The sequence below is a fragment of the Rhinolophus ferrumequinum genome, chromosome 8 (genome assembly GCF_004115265.2).
Source record: "Rhinolophus ferrumequinum isolate MPI-CBG mRhiFer1 chromosome 8, mRhiFer1_v1.p, whole genome shotgun sequence".
Lineage (NCBI taxonomy): Eukaryota > Metazoa > Chordata > Mammalia > Chiroptera > Rhinolophidae > Rhinolophus > Rhinolophus ferrumequinum.
This window is the reverse complement of record NC_046291.1, coordinates 65,132,980-65,148,518: the sequence shown is the minus strand read 5'-3', so window position 1 is coordinate 65,148,518 and position 15,539 is coordinate 65,132,980. Positions and strand designations below refer to the sequence as shown.

Here is a 15,539-nt window from a genome sequence, read left to right as displayed (position 1 = left end):
TGGCTGAATAATATTCCATTGTAAATATATACTACATCTTTATCTGTTCATCTGTCAATGGGCTACTAGGTGGCTTCCATATCTTGGCTATTGTAAATAAAACTGCAGCGAATGTGTACATATTCTAGACCCTTTACGCTTTTTTGCCACTCACAAGTCTCTTATTTACTTCTCTCTATTATAATTCTTTTCCTGCAGATCATGCAGAGCAAGGGCTGGATCTTACACAATTTTATAGCCCTCACATGCCCAACCTACATGCTTTGCATATGGAGGCCACATAGTAAATAGTTGTTGAATGAATAATTGCCTCATAATTCACTTATCACTTAATTACTCAAGAAATAAATGACAAAAATGGGTTGGGTGTGATGAGACACAGTCACACAGGCAGATGCATCTCAGATAATCAGGAAAACTGGATACTATTTTTTTTTCCGGCCTCCCCTCTCGCCCTACACATTTGGCAGTTTTGATATCTAAAGGATATTTAGGAAGAGGAAAGGAAATGATTACAGTTGAACCAAAGGTATAAAAGCAATCCCTGAAGAACATCAGTGGAGGGATATACAAATGAGGAGGTCGTTTAATATCCACTGAGGGCTCGGCCATCATGTCAGAGCTCTAAGGGCGCCCCCTTCACTCATTTCTCCCTTTTCCCCTCACCTGCCCTCCTAATTCAGTCTCTTAAGAAAGAATCCAGACAATTAATTCCCAACAAGATGATTGATAAAATTAACTTGTCACCTTCTCAAAGGTCTTTGGATTCTAAGGGGACCGAAACCTTGGGGACCTTATGTAGGCTAGGTAGAAGGATCTTTTGGGGAGCAGTGTTTGCTGCTGTGAATCCCAGACGTCACATTATATAGCCACTCATGCTTTGGTCAGTCTCTGCACCTTTCAATTTCTTCCTCTGTAACATGTCTTTTTATTATTAAGAATGAATGGTAAATAGCAATCACCATCTTCTCGGCGCACTGCTAAGTGCTTTGTGCCCATTATTTCACACATCAGCAGTGAACCCTGTTATATCATTGAGAAAACAATTCCAGAGAACTGAAGTGACTCACTCAAAGCTCCATAGTTATTTATGTAGTTACACAGAAACTCGCTTGAAAATGCTGTGAAGAAATAATAGAATCCTTCCTGCTTTTTGCTACTTTGGATTCTATTCCTTGACTCACTGAACTTTGCTACCTTCTAATACTTCACCCTGTGGTTCAACAGTTTCCACCCATGGTGGTGAACTTGTTCACACATTGAATGCATAGCACCGTACGCCAGCCTTGTTCCTTTTGATTTGACTTCTAGGAACCCATAACATTATTAAAATCCTCTTCAGTCTTAATGGATGTGGAAACAACCTGCCACTTGGTATCAATTTCCTTTTCCACTCCTACCCCTGGGTTTGTGAATGCTAGCAGGGAAAATGAACACAGACATGCAAATTGGTGGTACATACAAATTGGTGTTCTCCAGCTGTAGCCACAAGGCTGTTCTGGCACCTGTTTCTAGAGAGCGCCTTTTTTTCTTTTCTTGCCATAGTTTTTCCAAACCTTCAGCATTTTCTTTGAACTTTTTACCCCACCTGTGCATTTTTTTTTTTTAAAGCAGAAGATGATTGTTAGTGGTTAGAGCAGACTAAACTGTTATAACAGAAAGATTTGAAAATAGATAAAAGCACAAACCCAGCTGAAGTTTATTTCTTGATCATGTCTTGGTTGGTGAATGGCTTTCCTCCATGGGATGAATTAGGCACCTGTAACCTTTCACTTTGTGACTCTGCCTTCCTTTAGGGCTTTATTTTTAACTGTGTCCTGCTAGTGGAAAGTGAAAGAGGAGAGGCATGTCCACTTTTTAAATGCTTAGTCTTGAAATGAATGTATCAGTTCTGTTTGCATACTATTGGCCAGAAGTCAGGTGCACAGACATACTTACCAGCAAAGGGAGACTGGCAAATGTAGTCTAGCTGGGAGCCCCGGAAGAAGAGAACATGGGTTTTTAGTGAAGTGTTCTCGCGTCCTGTTGTACTGAGAAAACATAGGTATGTCAGTATCTGTTAATATTTTGCTCTCCTTTCCTCATCTTCCCTGAATACACCAACTCTATCATTCACTACCAACTTAGAGGTAGAGTTATCCAAAGTTGATGCTTTCCCCAAAGTTCTGGGCCCTCACCCCTTCGGATACCTTACTCTATGAAATTTCTCCATATTTTCCTGCATTTTAAACATTTACAAGAATGCTCAAGATTCTCCCATCACAAAGACAAACAAGTCAAAAACCAAAATGATTCCTCCACCCTGTGCTCCTCTCTTGCTACATGCTCACTTCCTCCTTTCTTTCAAGGTATGCTTCCTGAAAGTTTATTTTATATGTTGTTTTCTACTTGATCATCTTTACACTGCAACTGTTGGAAATGTGGGTTCTGTCTTAGATGAATCTGTTCTTTTTATGATTATTGGTGTCCTCCTGACTGGCAAATCAGTGGGACTTTGTTGCTTGAAATTTTTGTGATGCTATTCAACCCCTCCTTTGTGAAACTGAACTTTCACGATGCTCTTATGATTTTTGTTTTTCTTTAGGACTACTCCTTATGGATCTTTTTGAAAGTTCTTCCCTTTGATATTGGAGTTCCCAGGGTCTGTCCTTAATTTACTGTCCTGTGTTTGTAGATACTTTCTACACCATCAAGTTTGTCTATATCCCGTTTCAATGATTCCCAAGTTCACATTCCCAACCAGAGATCTTCCCTGAGTTCAGACTCAGTGCACATTTCCATTTGGATGTCCACAGTCAAGACAGGACTCACCATCTCCGCACCCTCCCTCTACCCGTCCCTAAAGCTGTCTCTCCTCTCATTGGAGAGCATCACCATGCTTTCCCCTACCTAAATCATCCAGTCATTAAGTTTATTTAGCACCTCATTATGTGCCAGGAGTTGTACTACAAATTAAGATGACAGTGGTGTACAAAACAGATAGACTCTGCTCTTACAGAGTTTACATTCTGGGGTTTGGGGGAAGAAATAATAATGATTAAATAAAGGCGAGACGTAGGAGATGATCACATAGCTATGTGATTAGGTTGGATTTGGATGGTTTGGGAAAGCCTCTCTGAGGAGCTGATATTTGAGCTGGATTCTGAAAGACCAGAAGGAGCTAGCTGTGCAAAGATGAGGAGCAGGTTATTCCAGGCAGAGAAGACAGCGGGTATAAAAACTGTAATTGTATTCCTGATAAATTTGATGGGCAGAAGCAGGTAAATAAACCTGAAGCTTAGTGGGTGAGAGTGAGAGGTTTCTGTATTAGTTTCCTGTGGCTGCTGTAACAAAGTACCACAAACTTGGTAGTTTAAAACAACGTTTATTCTCTCATAGTTCAGGTGGCCAGTAGTTCAAAATCAGTATCACTGGGCCGAAATCAAGGTGTTGGCAGTCTGTGCTCCCTTCTGAGGCTCTAGGGGAGAATCTGCTCCTTTCTTCTTCCAGTTGCTGGTGGCTGACAGCGTTCAGTAGCCTGTGGCTGCCTTGCTCCAATCTCTGCCTCTAAGGTCATAACACCTTCTCCTCTGTGTGCGTCAGACAGCCCTTTACCTCCCTCTTGTAATGATATATGTGATTGTATTTGGGGCCCACCCTGAACATTCAGGATAATTTCTCCATCTCAAGATTCTTTGTTTAATCACAGTTGCAAAGTCGTGTGTGTGTGTTATAACAGTCACAGGTTCCAGGGTTTAGGATGTGGACATCTTTTGGGTGCCACTATTCAGTCTACCACAGTGTATAAGAGAACATTTAAAAGTAGACAAGGGCCAGAGCCTATTGAGCTTTATAAGTGAGAATAAGCCATTTAGATTTTCAGTTTTCAATGATATAAGCCATTGGATGATTATATTCCATAAATGACATGATGTGGTTTTGCTATAAAACAGTGTCTCAACTTTTTTATTATCTCTCTAAGGAGAAAAATTAAATTGAAATTAATTAAACATTTAAATTAATTTTTCCCTAGCAAGAGAGTATTCGTGAAGTATTAAGGAGTACGATTTTGTTGGGTGGAGTTGAGCTTTGGGGGACAGCAAATCGTTGTCATATATAATATGTCTCCCCTGTCTCCCCTCCAAGAACCAGTTTTGTCCCCTTGTGGCTGTTATGTCCCTACTGAGAATATATGCTATCAAAGATTGCTCTGGCTGCTAAAAAGTAGGCTGGATTAGGGTAGACTGGGGAGGGAAGATTGGAAGTGGGACTTCAGTTAGGAGTCTATTTTAGTTGCTCAACTGAGAAATTATAGTTGTATGGACAGGCATTGTGTTAAAGATGGAAAGAAGTGGATGGATTTGGGATGTTTTTGAGATAGAGCTAGTTGACTGGATTTGCTGGTAGATTAATTATCCGGAGAGAGGAAACAAGAATCTAGACAAAGACTTACATTTTTTTTAACTTGAGCAATGGGCCATAAGCTGAGAAGGGGAGAATTGGGAGAGAAGCAGGCTTGACGGAAGATATAAAATATTTTGTTTGGACTGTTAAATTTGAGGTGCTTATTAGACATTTCTTGGGGAATATCAGACAGTTATCCCCAAAGTGGATATCCAGTGGATAAATGGAGTTTGGAGATTCTAGGAAGGGTTTTGGCTGAAATACAGAGGTAGGAGTTATTTGCATGTAGATTTTATTTGATACTGGATGGAATTACACATAGAGCATGTATAGATAGAGAAGAGGGCCATTGGAGCATTGTATTATTTGGAAGAGAAGGATGAGTTGCCAGTGGGATAGGAGAGAAGTCAGGAGAATGTGGTATCCCTGAAATTAAGAGTTCAAAATATTTTTAAAACGAGGTGGTCCTACTGTGTCAATTTCAGAGATTGCATTTGGTGAAATGCAGCCATTTGTGATTTTGACAATCTGACATATGATGAGTTGTGGAAGCAGAGACTGTTTATAGACAACTTTAAGACATTTTATTGTGAAGAGAAGCAGAGAAATGGAAGAGTTCTTGGAAGGAGATGTTGGTTAAGGAAGGTGTGCCAGGAACAGAGTAATAGAATGAGTTTAAGTAGAGAGTAAATGATAGAATGATTAAGTAGAGAGGAAAAACTGAGGAAGGCAGGAGAGAGGGATGGATATTGTCGGAATACAATTCCTAACGATCCAGGAAGGGAGGAGATCTAGGGCACAAATGAAGAGACCGGTGGTTACTAGGAACAGGGACATTTCATTACAGTAAACAGAAGATGGGTACAGGTCATGGTTTGGGTGGTTGGAAGGTGGCATTCTTACCGGATTGCTTCTACTTTCCCGATGTGATGATGTTGGGGTGGGGAGGGGGGAAATTAGTTTGGGGAAAAAGAAGGTTTGAAATGGTTATTTTGAAACATTTTCAGGGACTGTAATAGGATTGCTGGTGAATGTGGATTGCCCATTAGAGATTTGCAGTCCTGAATTTAAATTAAGGGGAGATGCGGTTGTGTTTTTCTCCAGGCAGCTTCTTCAGCTATGTCAGTGGAGGTTTGGAGCAGGCAGATAGTTGGGCTTGATTTGAGGATTAGCCAGGTAAGTGAGAAGCAGGAAGTGAGAACCAAGGGACGTGTGGGTGCTTGCAAGGGAGAGATTGCAGTGATGGACCTTGACCTGAACACTGGGAAGAAATGAAAGCGAGGGTGTAACTGACAGTGGAGGAAATTGTAGGGTACAAGGACTGGAAAGCCAGATAATACCAAGGAGATGCTGAAATGGAAATGCCAGAGTAGATAGATGAGTTGGAAAAAGAGAAGGCTGTGTTCACGGTGTGGGATACCTGAAGCTGAAGTCTCAGAGCTGCTCCAAGTGATCAAGATGCCAGACTCAGAGGTTATGATGACGAGAGTGCGTGGCCGAAGCAGGGTCACAGAAAAGATCATCAGAGGTGAGAGGGTTTAGGAACTGGGCAACCACGTAGATGCAGAAGACAGCAAGAATGAAGACAGGCACGACTTTGGAAGGGGAAACAGCCAGGTGCTCAGGTCATCAGTGAATGAGGGCAAACAGCAGTAGATGGATAGACAAACGACAGCAAGCAGGGATAGTGGCATGAACTTCAAAACAGGTAAGATTTTTGAAAGAGGGTAGAGGAGAAATTGGAAGGTGAAAGGGGAGACACGTAATCCAACTCCAGGCTGGGGATTTTGGGGCTAGGAGCAGGGAGGTTACTCCAAGTCTTTACAAGTCAGATGCGAGCCTTTGGTCTGGAGAGCGGGGCCCTGGGTGCTTTTTGTAAAGCTAGACATTAACTCTGATCACTTGATCATAGAGAGCTCCCAGGAAAGGGTCTACTTATCACCTGATTCAGAGATATTTCAGCAACTGGTACAGCCATCCCTGTTTATACTGGCTGAACATTAGACTTAAATGTGAAAGTATCAACAACTTCCTCTTGATGAGATGCTGGGAAAACAGTGTTAATGGGCTTCAGCCTTCAAAATTCAGATTAAGTCTTGCTTTCTCCCTATTTTCAGGGTGAAAGGAATATCAGAGGAGAGAACATTACACAGTTGGCTGAGGCTAGATATTGAGTTTCAGAGGGCAGAATGGAAAGGGAGGATGGCTGAGAAGGTGAGACACAGGGCAGTTTGGGCTTCTGGTGATGACAGGTACCGCGGATTGTGGAGAGTGCTGGGATTAGTCCTGTGATGTCTTGGAGGAAGCTGGATGCAGCACCTTGTGGCAACTCCTGTTGACGTCGTGGCCAAGTGTGAGTAAAAGCCTCCTCAGAGTATCTGTAGCTTAGGGCATGTCCTAATGTCCTGGTGGCCAACTGGAGTGTAAAGACCTCCGTGGGGACTGTTCTCAAGTGGCAAAGAGCACCAGGTGCTCCGAGGGCCTCTTCCCAGCCTAGATGGTGGTGTAACTCCAGGAGGAGGTGCTTTCTCCTATTTGGCAGAAGCTAAGGCGTGTGCTGTTTCTGGAGGAATCGTCTTAGCCGTCTTCCTTCCAAGTGTATTTAGACTCCTGTGGTCTCCACTCCACTGCCATCGTCATGCACAGTCTTAGTGTACCCTTAGGAATTTGTGTATGGATGTTAATACCCAGTCTTCTGATTTCCCTGCTCCCAGACTCATGTTCTTTTCGTTTCCCTGAAGCAAACTGGGAATGAGAGAATGGTGTTTTAAACGCAAACGTGATTCTGTCTGATCCTACTAGGAATGTTGTAAGGACTAATATAACACGTATAAACTGACCAGCACAGTCCTTATAACACAGTATGTAACCAACAAATATGCTGAAATGCCCTCCTTGGCCATTCGTTGCCTACTGGGCACAGCCAAAGTCCTCTGAATAGCATATGCTCGAAAGACCTCCAGAGGTTTACCCTGCTTGCCAATTCCGTCTGCTCACCTTCTTCCTTATCACTATTGCAGAGCGTCCTGTGCTGCAGGCATACCACACCCCCTTGTTCTTGAAAATGAAATATTCATTCACACCATCATGTCTTTGCTTATGTTCACCCTGGACCTGGTGAACCTTCAACACTTGAGTTAATTATTGCTTTCTCTACAGACCTGTCCTGCTAATGTTCCTATATCCCCTTTCCCTCAGGGGTAATTGCTCCGTTAGCCCCTTGTCCAAACGTTATTTGTATCACTTGTATTTGTTTTAGAATTTTCTTCTGTAAGCTATGAGTTCCCTTAAGGCAGAAATGATAAATTATTCATCTTTGTTTACTCACACTCTAACACAGTAGGTGCCCAATGAATATTCGTTGAATAAATGAAAATTCAATACATATTTGGGTTTACATATTGTATTTCTATTGTGAAGTCTAAATTTAATTACATGTAACAAAGACTGAGATAGATCATGTAAACCAGACACCAGCAGTAAGAACCTAGTAAGAGAAGTGTGGGAAGGGCACACGTGACTGGAGGTTGCAGAAGTGAGTCCTATAGTGTAGACGGACAGGGATTGATGGTAAGGGGAGGGCAAGAGTAGATTGAGGGCTGGTGGAGGAGTCCATGGGGGATGGAGGGGATTCTGTGGGCACAGGTCAAGGTGGTTTGGGGGATACAGTAGACTATTGGGCAGTAGTTGACATGCATTGAACGAGTGACCAAACAGGACCCATTTTGATGCTTGTGATGGGATCACTAACCCTTGTTCCCAGTTTCTCGCTGTGAGGTTAACCAAAGTCATGATATATGTTTTTACATCTGAGTATCATACTAGAAAGGACGTATTCTTGAGAAATAGCTTGATTCCTTTAAACAAAAATGTTGACTGTTTCGATGGCATTTTGGCTTTATATTCGTTTTGTTTTTAAGGGAGATGGTGTTCAGGGTTTGTGACAGAGCCAGAAAGCAGTTCCTCGCCCTCTCTGAACTAAAAATAAATTCCAAGAAATGTTCTGAGTAGAGGACAAAACAATACTCTTGTGGGTCAAAGTTGTCCCCCGCGACTTGGGTTAACTCAGGCCACGAACCTTTGCTCAAGCCTCTTTTGGGGAATGTTTTAAATCTATCAGTGGAACTACTGGAGAAAGGCTCATAAATGTTGGACTCCATGTGATGAGTGAGTCACCTCCAGTGAAAGAGCCTGCTGCCTCCATCTGACCTCTGCGACAGGTAACCTGCGGCCTGGAGTTAGGTCTGTGTTAGATGTTGGGCTTTGGAGGGCTTTTAGTTTTGGTTGAACACTCCACAAATCACAGTATCTGTTCTGTTTGAGAGAATGTTTATTTTGGGGGAAGATGCTAGAGAAATGCCGGAAGAGGCCTGCCGACTGTTTTTTTCAGGGAAGTCATGGGAATTTTTACTCCAACCTGTGAGTCATAAGTGCATTTGCTTGATCAGAATCAGGTGCCGCTTAGGCTAAAGCAGGGAACAATAATGACCTGTGTAGATTGGCTGCTTTTCTTCTCTAACCACAGGCTTCGCTGTCACCCCAATTTGGCATTGCGAATGTGGGAGCCCGTTGTAAGGGCTCAGTAATGTTATGTACCAGTAGTGGAAGTTGTTGCTAGCAGATGTGTTTTTACACCTTATTTATATTACCTCAAATTCTCAGTATAACTTGTGAAGTAGATGACATTTTATAGATGAGAAGACTAAGACTCATAGTCACACAGCTAGTAAGTGGCTAAGTTGGAATTCAATCCAGGACTGTCTGTCTCCGATGGCATCTACACCAGCTGCCTCCTGTGGAGAAAGTTCTATTGACTGGTCCCGAGTTATCATTTGTATATGCCAAGGACAGCACCCCATGACCACAAGGATCCCGGCTGTGCTTAGATCCAGAGCTGTGTTCCTTCCTGAGAGCACTGAATTGTCTGTCACATGGTGGGGAGAGAGAGGGAATGTTGGCCCCATCTAGGATGGCCTGTCCTTTCTTTGTGCATCTGTGGGCTTCCTTCAGGGCCGGGCACAGTGGAGGGGCCCCCTGGGTGTGTTGGTGTCTGAACAGAATCTGTGCTGATGGAGTTGAACCCTGGGGAATACCAATTCCAGTAAGTTTGATCCACTTTGCAGTCATTGGTTTGATTAGTTGTTGGGAGTTTTGATGTTGTATTAAACTTTAAATCCCTGAGAAGAGGTAATATGAAATAACTGAAAATTCAAGATTAATTTAGGGGTAGTTTAACTGAGGCTTAAATAGTTACTATGTCAGTGCTCAAGGCAAATTCATTCTAGTTAGTGTAGAGACTGTTCTTCAGAATGTGGTAGATGACTCCGTGACATTTTCCAGTTCTTGCTCCAAGATTCCTAATAAATTGTAAAGGCAAACTATCCTTTTCCTTTCTCTGTATGGGTTTTACTTTAGTTCATTAAAGATGAGGAAGGTTGTGTAACAGGAAAATCACTCAAGTAATGGTCAGATGATATGGGATTTAGTCAAATGTCAGCTATCTATCTGCATGGTACTCTTTAGAGTTCTTACTTTTTTTTCATCTCTCTCTCTCTCTAACGTGCGCACACACACACACACACACACAGACTTTTTTCCCCTTAGTGCAAGAATAATAACAAATGCTCACTTTAGAAATTAAAAAACTGATGCACACAAGGAAGAAAATAAAAGTGACTTAATAACCCTACCATTCAAAGGTAAGATTTTAAACATTATTAGGTATAACCTTCTAGACTCTGTGTGTGTGTGTGTGTGTGTGTGTGTGTGTTAAAACTAAAATGCACACACAGATACTGTTTTGTCTACTACTGTTCTCTTCATAATTAATTTTATCCTGCCCTTTAGCCCACCTCCACCCAGAGTATAATTGACCCAGAAAAAAATAATTCCTATTCAATAAATTCTACAATGCCTAACTTATTTAAAGCTGTCCGCTTATTTCTAGACTTTTCTTCACTTTATCATAATTAATACCAACATAAAAATGTTGCTTTTTCAAGTCAGAGTGGGTAAGAGGATGTTGATGCAGTCGTTTTGGTGGTGAGTGACCTACACCCATTGTCCAGTTTGGAAAACAGGAAAAATGGCCAGAGGCCCTGGAGAGCAAAAGGCCCGGGCTGTGGGATCTAGCAGTACCACGAGGAAGCAAATGCACAGACGATCTCAATCTTTTATGTGAGGAGACTGAAGTCCAGAGAAGTCAGGTGGCTTCATGCAGGCTGAGATTGTCTTTGGGTGGGGGTGTAGAATACAGTCTGAACACACACAAGCTGCTGGCGGCTGCCAAACTAATGACGGAGAGGGTGGGTACAAGTGCACTGGGTGAGGTCACGCCTGAAGGTCACTGCATTGACATTGGAACCAGCAGTTTTGGCAGGAGTCCTATTAGAAATTTCATTTTGTGAGTCACTTGCCTTCTGACTGCCTCATGGTAAGAACGCAGGCTCACACTATGGGCTAAATTCCTTGGGTTAACTTTGGGTTTCCCTAAACATTGTCTCGGAATTTATGGTTGGGGAGAGACTGAGTATAAATTGCTAATGTGCTCTGCTGATTTCCATCAGCTATGTGATTTGACTGACAACAGGGTGAGCCTAGCCCACTGGGGTCTGGTGAATTACATCTGCTCAGCCAGAGTGTTTCTTGAGCGGGGATTGAAATGCGTGGCCCTTTAGTTTCCTGTGTGATGCCAACGCTCGGCAATTGACTTTTGCTCTTCAGTCTCCAACAGGGGGAAAATTATGAAAGAAAATGGGGAGAGGCCAGGCATACTCAAGATTCAAACCCATAAATATAAATAACTGCAATTAATCATATGCAGTCTGTCTTGTCTATTAAATCTATACGCAGTGGGTCAGTAAGTTTCACACGGCGCTTTAGCTTCCCCGCCTGTGTTTGGTGGGGAATGTTCCGGGTGCTTCAGCTTGTTGAGATGTAACCCAGGGTACTTTTCCAAGATGAGTCCTAACTCAGTTCAAGATATAATGAGGTTTTTTTTTGTGGGGGAAAAGTCTCCTGCAAACAACCCGAGCCTAAGGGGGAATAGAAATATAAAAAAAGAGTTCTGCTGTTGGCATTTAAGAGGCTCTCAGTTGACGCTTACTGTTCTTTGTTACCACCTTTGTTAGACTGAATGGGATGGGGACAGTCTTTCAAGTGTGTAAGTTCAAGAAATACTTATATTCAAGGTTAATCCCCGAAGTATTTGTTTTCCTGTTACAGAATCCTGGTTTTGATTGTGGTTTACATTTTTGGCTATTTTCTCGTGTCATATGTTAACTCTTCCTCTCTCTCCCCATTGTGTCCTTTTTTCATACTTTCATCTACTCATGATGAACATGGCTAATAGTGTCCTTAGGAAAATACAACTGCTTTTACTCTTCATACCATAAAAGGCATTCTTGACACTGTAGCCAGGGTCTGTCCTTCCTCTTTCCCTTCTTCCCTCTCCCTTTTCCTCCCTTCCCTCCCTTTTCTTCCTTGCTATAAATAGCATCACATCATTCCACTGATTAAGCCCCTCCATCTTGGTTTTCCATCTTTATCTTGTCAGAATAAACACCTTGCTAGGAGGAAGTCATACGTGACTCAGCACTTGTCTGGCGCTCTGACCTCATCTGGAACCCACTGCCCACGTCATTCATTGTGCTGCAGCCAGAGTGGCTTTCAGTTTCCATAGAGGCCAAGTTTGCACATGCTGCTCAGTGTCTGCATGCCTGTGCCCTGTGCGTGGAAGGCCCGTCTCTCAGATCTCTGTGTGACTGGCTCTTCCTCCTCAATGATGTTTTTTGTCAGTCACCCCCATGAGCATTCTATCGAAAGTGGATCCCTCCTACCCACAGTCAATCTCTAATGTAGTACTCCATCCTATTTTCTTCATAGCACTTGTCAGTTTCAAAAAAAAAAAAAAGACCAAAACAAAATAAAAGAAACCTGATTTTACAATTTGTTTACATGTTTAATTTTCCTTCCCCGCAATCCATGAGGCAGAGAAATTGCTAGCCCCTAGAGCTGTGCTGAAGGTATAGCAGGCATTTAGTAAATCTCAGCTGAATACCTGTTGCAGGAACAAATGTTTCTCCTTTCATCAGTCTTTCCTTGGGTAGGTCCTTCAGTGATACTTTTCTGAGTATTTCACTGAACCCTTGCTTTGGTTATTTTCTTAAAGTGTACAATTTTTATCTTCCCCTCCATTGTGTTTTTCATAAGCCAGTCCCCAACAAGGAATTTTGAAATTTTTTTAGGAGTGGCAGATAGATTCTTTTTTGGCCCATTTATCTATAAACTTTTCTTTAAATCCAAGAGAGCACAGAAAAAAAAAAAAGTTCTAATTGTTTCTAGAGCAGAAGCAAACAGCTTTGCCACATTTTTTTAAAGATAATGTGAGTCTGTTCAGATGAGACAGAATTGAAATAAGAATTTTCTTTTTCTAATCTTGGAATATGTGCTTGTGTCTGATTTGAAATTCTTAATCTTCATGTTCTTATGCAGTTTGTGTAGTTTGTTGTATCCATACTGTGTACAGCAAACTTCAGAAATTATCTGGTAAGCTCCACTGACCTAGAACACAGGAAGGAAGGGGGAAAAGGCCTTTGAATAGATAGAGCCAGAATGTTGAAAATACAAACGCTAAGATGCTAATAAGTCACTCTTTTTGCCTTGTTCATAGTTATTTATTTGTATTTTAAAGACAGTTTTAGCTAACTTGGCTCTCAGTTTTTCTGATCACAGCGGTAGCAAGTGAGAAGTGAGCTGCAGAGCTCAAAGATCAAAAAGGAGAATTACCATTAGCCTGACAGTTTGGAAGAAATGGGAGAAAACTTTATAAAGCAGACAGAGGAAGAATTCACATGGGAACAGTCTGTGGCAGGGGGCCACTTAGTAAAGGGGTTAGTAGTCTTGTTCCTTCTACTGTTCCTGAGGGCGTCACCCTCAGGATAGCACAGTGTGATAGCACAGTCTCATGGTAGTATGGATGGTTCTAAGGCATCCATAATCGAATCCATGGTTAATAGCCCTTATTTAAGAAGACAAAGGTGACTTGCAGTTTTGAACTATTTTAATTCAAAATAGTTCAGACTTTTTTTTTAACTGTTCACTCAAATGTAAACTCTTGGAAGGCGGGTATTTTTGTATGTTTGTTTTCAGTTGTATGTTCAGTGCCTGGCACGTGTTAGATGATAGTAAATAATTACTGAATGAAAGAATGAATGTAAGCCTTAATCATCCAACAGTGCTAGAAAAATAGGACATTAAGATAGTACCACCTTTAATGTATAAGGGTGTTTTTTTCACCCCTGTGTCTATAGAATGAAGAACAATAATAAAATAATATGAATTTGATGTTAAAGTAGTTCTGGACATTTTCAGAGATACTTTATTTATAAGTGGAATGAGGATCTACAAATTCAAATAAATGATTTGCCTGAAATCACAAAGCAAATTAGTGGTAGAAACAGAATTACAAGGCAAGTCTCCTTAATCACACCGTCCTGGTGATTTTGTTACTCTGGCGTTTTGAGAATTAAAATAATATAGAGTTTGTATTTTTTTCCAGCAATAGTAGCTCTATAGAAAATATTGAGTAGAACCCTTTATCTTCTCCTGTGCATGCTATTTACATTTTAGACTGCGAGAGTATTAGCTGTGTAATGTTGGTACACAATGTCTTATGCACAGTGACTAGACTTGTTTATAGTCTGGTACTTGAATGCTTTCCACTTAGGGTGTGTGCCAGTCCTTTTCAAGAAGAAAAGAAAAATCTGAAATGGAGAGATTTGGAGAGGATGCCTCATTCAAGTGGAGAGAAAAAGATCTTATGACCAAGATTGTTGTAGCCAAGATAACTGAGATGGAGATACAGCTTTGCTTATTATTTTTGCATAGGTCAAGGAAGACCTACTATCTTTTCTTTTCCTTTTTGGAGGTGAGGAACGGAGCATTTAGAAAATGTTGATGATGTGTATTCCATACTTTTGAATGAAATTATTGTTAGAAACATGAGCTACTGCAATCTGTCTCTCCTGTTGTCTGATTCTTATTTATTTAAGGTCAGTCATTTTTAGGGAATGTGATAACTAAGCTAAAAATACAATACATGATTATTTTGACTATAGTACATCTTAGATTTACTTTGCATATATGCTTCATGTGTGTAATTTAGCCCTTTGTTGAGAGTTGCATTTATACATGCAGTGGACTATTAGATATGTAGGGGAGTGAATTTTAAATGCAGATTTCATCAGGATACAAGGAAAAAAAGACTACAGGACGAAAAATGTGGTTAGTCTTTTTTCCTAGGGATCTTCTCAAACGCAAGGAAGTAGAATAACTGGTCTCCCATCCCAACGTACTTCTTGGTCTCCGTTGTAACTCTCAGCCATGGCTTGTGCATTAATAGAGCTGTAATAGAGCGGGGATCAAATTTTGAACTATTCTTTTACAATGTGAGGAAATTAAATTAACTGAAATTATTGTGCTATAACTAATTATAAAAAGTATCTCTTTCTCTTTTTTTTTTAATGAGTTCAGGATTTCGTGAACTATCTTCAACAAGTATTTCCTAAAGTGTATTTCTAATAACATATATAATACAATTGCAACTGGAACTTTTATTGGTATATTTTCCTCTCATTCAGTGATAAAAATAATGAGCAAAAGTTAAGTAAATCAATTGGCATCAGCATTTTGAAGTTTAAAACAAAACCAGCTTTTCAAAGTTTTGTTTGTGCTTATTACATTGGAAGGCAGATTCTCAAACCTTCTTCATCTGTGCTATTCCAAAAAAAAAAAAAAATTATTTTTCAGAATAACGATCTTGAGGTTCTTTAAGATTTTTTTGTCTTCAAAGAAAAATGCCTACATTCAGTAAGTAGTTTTTCCTAATTCATAATACTATATTTCATAAAAATATAAGATTGGAAAACAGCGAAAGAGATCTCTGAATAAGATCCAGGCAAACAGGAACTTAATTATCTGAAGCACTTCTCTCTCTGAACATGCTATTTAATTGAAATTCTCTTAGGGTTTATTTTTTAGATAATAGAGTTAAAGTTCATTATCACCCATACGTTAAAACCCTTTTTATTTGATTCACAGTATCTGCACACAATTTTATAGCATCTAAGCCCTTTTAAAATACATTTATTTATATG

General features: G+C 40.7%; 1 protein-coding gene across 3 annotated transcripts in view; it reads left to right on the top strand.

The window, feature by feature from the left end:
- Positions 1–15,539, top strand: part of GPD2 (glycerol-3-phosphate dehydrogenase 2) — a 134,133-nt gene that overhangs the window by 6,165 nt on the left and 112,429 nt on the right. The window contains exon 1 of one of the 3 annotated variants that reach the window (XM_033112236.1): positions 8,557–8,603. The exons of the other annotated variants lie outside the window; for them this stretch is intronic. The gene's annotated coding sequence lies outside the window, so the exon portion shown is untranslated. Of the gene's footprint in view, positions 1–8,556; positions 8,604–15,539 lie in introns of those variants that run through there. 3 annotated transcript variants of the gene reach the window in all.